The sequence below is a fragment of the Arachis ipaensis genome, chromosome B09, assembly GCF_000816755.2.
Source record: "Arachis ipaensis cultivar K30076 chromosome B09, Araip1.1, whole genome shotgun sequence".
Classification (NCBI taxonomy): domain Eukaryota; kingdom Viridiplantae; phylum Streptophyta; class Magnoliopsida; order Fabales; family Fabaceae; genus Arachis; species Arachis ipaensis.
Genome location: NC_029793.2, coordinates 38965896 through 38969288, shown reverse-complemented (window position 1 = coordinate 38969288; position 3393 = coordinate 38965896).

Here is a 3393-nt window from a genome sequence, read left to right as displayed (position 1 = left end):
GTGTTATTGATTCTCCTATTTCAGTGTGATGATTCTTGAACACAGCTATTTTATGAGTCTTGGCCGTGGCCCTAAGCACTTTGTTTTCCAGTATTACCACCGGATACATAAATGCCACAGACACATAATTGGGTGAACCTTTTAGATTGTGACTCAGCTTTGCTAAAGTCCCCAATTAGAGGTGTCCAGAGTTCTTAAGCACACTCTTCTTTTTGCTTTGGACCTTGACCTTAACCGCTCAGTCTCAAGTTTTCACTTGACATCTTCACGCCACAAGCACATGGTTAGGGACAGCTTGGTTTAGCCGCTTTGACCAGGATTTTATTCCTTTAGGCCCTCCTATCCACTGATGCTCAAAGCCTTGGGATCCTTTTTATTTGCCCTTGCCTTTTGGTTTTAAGGGTTATTGGCTGTTTGCTCTTGCCTCTTGGTTTTAAGAGCTTTTGGCTTTTTAGCACTCATAGAGAAAACGAAAAACAGAGAAAGTAAGAACAAGGAACGAGTCCACCTTAGTGATGATGGCATTTCCTTCTTGGAGGCATCAATGATGTTCTTGAGCTCTTTTATGTCTCTTCCTTGCCTTTGTGGCTTGATTCCTAGTGATTTTTGGTATTTCTATCCTCAGTTGCTTCCAATAATTATGTGGAGGGAAGTGCATCCCCTGAGGTATCTCTTGATTTGCAGCCACATATTCTACCACTGAGCTATAGATCCTTCACATAATTGTTTTACCACACCAAACTTAGAATGTTGCTCGCCCTCGAGCAAAAGAAGAGGGACTAGATGAAGAAGAAGATGTCGAAAGAAAAAACTAGGATTATGAGGAGGGAAGGTGGGGATCCTGTGGGGTCCACAGATCTTGAAATGATCCTGTGAGGTCCACAGATCTTGAGGTGTTAAGGCATTTACATCCCTGCACCAATTTGGGCATGCAAAATGCCCTTGCACACAACTCTGGGCGTTCAGCGCCAGGTTGGTGCCCATTTTGGGCGTTCAACGCCCATTTACTAGCCATTTCTGGCGTTGAACGCCAGAACCATGCTTGTTCTGGGCGTTCAGAGCCAGGATGTTGCCCATTTTGGGCGTTCAGTGCCAGAACCATGCTCTGTTCTGGCGTTGAACGCCAGACAGGTGCTTCCTCCAGGGTGTGATTTTTCTTCTGCTGTTTTTGATTCCGTTTTCAATTTTTAATATTTATTTTGTGACTCCACATGATCATGAACCTAATAAAACATGAAAAACCATGAAAGTAAATAAAAATTGGGTTGCCTCCCAACAAGCGCTTCTTTAATGTCCTTAGCTGGACCTTGCTGAGCTTTTAATCTAGCTTCAGCCTTGAGCATTCTTGCTCAATGTTGCCTTCAATATAATGCTTGATTCTCTGTCCATTGACAATGAATTTCTTATCAGAATCAATATCTTGAAGCTCCATATAACCATATGGTGACACACTTGTAATCGCGTATGGTCCCCTCCATCGGGATTTCAGTTTCCCGGGGAATAGCCTGAGTCTAGAGTTAAACAACAGGACCTTCTGTCTTGGTTCAAAGATTCTAGATGACAGCTTTCTGTCATGCCACTTTTTTTATTTTTCTTTATATAGTTTGGCATTTTCGAAAGCTGTGAATCTGAACTCCTCTAGCTCATTTAGCTGGAGCAATCTTTTTTCTCCTGCTAATTTGGCATCAAAATTTAGGAATCTGGTTGCCCAGTAGGCCTTATGTTCCAGTTCCACGGGCAGGTGACATGCCTTACCATACACGAGTTGGTATGGAGATGTCCCTATGGGGGTCTTGAATGCTGTCCTGTAAGCCCACAGAGCATCATCCAAGCTCCGTGCCCAATCCTTTCTACGGGTATTTACTGTCCGTTCCAGGATTCACTTTAATTCTCTGTTAGAGACTTCAGCTTGCCCATTGGTTTGTGGATGATATGGAGTGGCCACCTTGTGGCGAATTCCATACCGAACCATGGCAGAGTAAAGCTGTTTATTGCAGAAGTGAGTGCCCTCATCACTGATTAATACTCTAGGGACACCAAACCTGCTAAAGATATGTTTCTGGAGGGACTTTAGCACTGTTTTAGTATCATTGGTGGGTGTGGCAATAGCCTTAACCCATTTTGATACATAGTCAACTGCAACCAGAATATAAGTGTTTGAGTATGATGGCGGGAAAGGTCCCATGAAGTCAATTCCCCATACGTCAAACAACTCAATCTCCAAGATTCCTTGTTGAGGCATGGCGTAACCATGAGGCAGATTGCCAGCTCTTTGGCAACTGTCACAGTTACGTACAAACTCTCGGGAATTTTTATAGAGTGTGGGCCAATAGAAGCCACATTGGAGGACCTTGGTGGCTGTTCGCTCACCTCCGAAATGGCCTCCATATTGTGATCCATGGCAATGCCATAGGATCCTCTGTGCTTCTTCTCTAGGCACACACCTACGGATTATTCCGTCTGCACATCTCTTAAAGAGATAGGGTTCATCCCACAAGTAATACTTTGCATCAGTGATTAATTTCTTATTTTCTATCCTGTTGTACTCCTTGGGTATGAACCTTGCAGCTTTATAGTTTGCAATATCGGCAAACCATGGTGCTTTCTGAATGGCAAATAGATGCTCATCAGGAAATGTCTCAGAGATCTCAAGAAAGGGGATGGACGTCCCTTCCACTGGCTCTATCCGGGACAGATGGTCAGCAACTTGGTTCTCTGTCCCTTTTCTGTCTCTTATTTCTATATCAAACTCTTGCAGAAGCAATACCCATCTGATGAGCCTGGGTTTTGAATCTTGCTTTGTGAGTAGATATTTAAGAGCAGCATGGTCAGTATACACAATCACTTTTGATCCTACTAAGTATGATCTGAACTTGTCAATGGCGTAAACCACTGCAAGTAATTCTTTTTCTATGGTTGTATAATTTTTCTGGGCATTATTTAGAACGCGACTGGCATAATAAATGACATGCAGAAGCTTGTCATGCCTCTGTCCCAATACTGCACCAATGGCATGATCACTGGCATCACACATTAGCTCAAATGGCAACGTCCAGTCTGGTGCAGAAATGACTGGTGCTGTGACCAGCTTAGCTTTCAGCGTTTCAAATGCCTGCAGGCACTCTGTGTCAAACACAAATGGTGTGTCAGCAGCTAGCAGATTGCTTAGAGGTTTTGCGATTTTTGAAAAATCCTTTATAAACCTTCTATAGAATCCTGCATGCCCCAGAAAGCTTCTGATTACCTTAACATTGGCAGGTGGTGGTAATTTTTCAATTACCTCTATTTTTGCTTGATCCACCTCTATTCCCTTGTTTGAGATTTTATGCCCAAGGACAATCCCTTCAGTCACCATGAAGTGACATTTTTCCCAGCTTAAAACTAGGTTGGTCT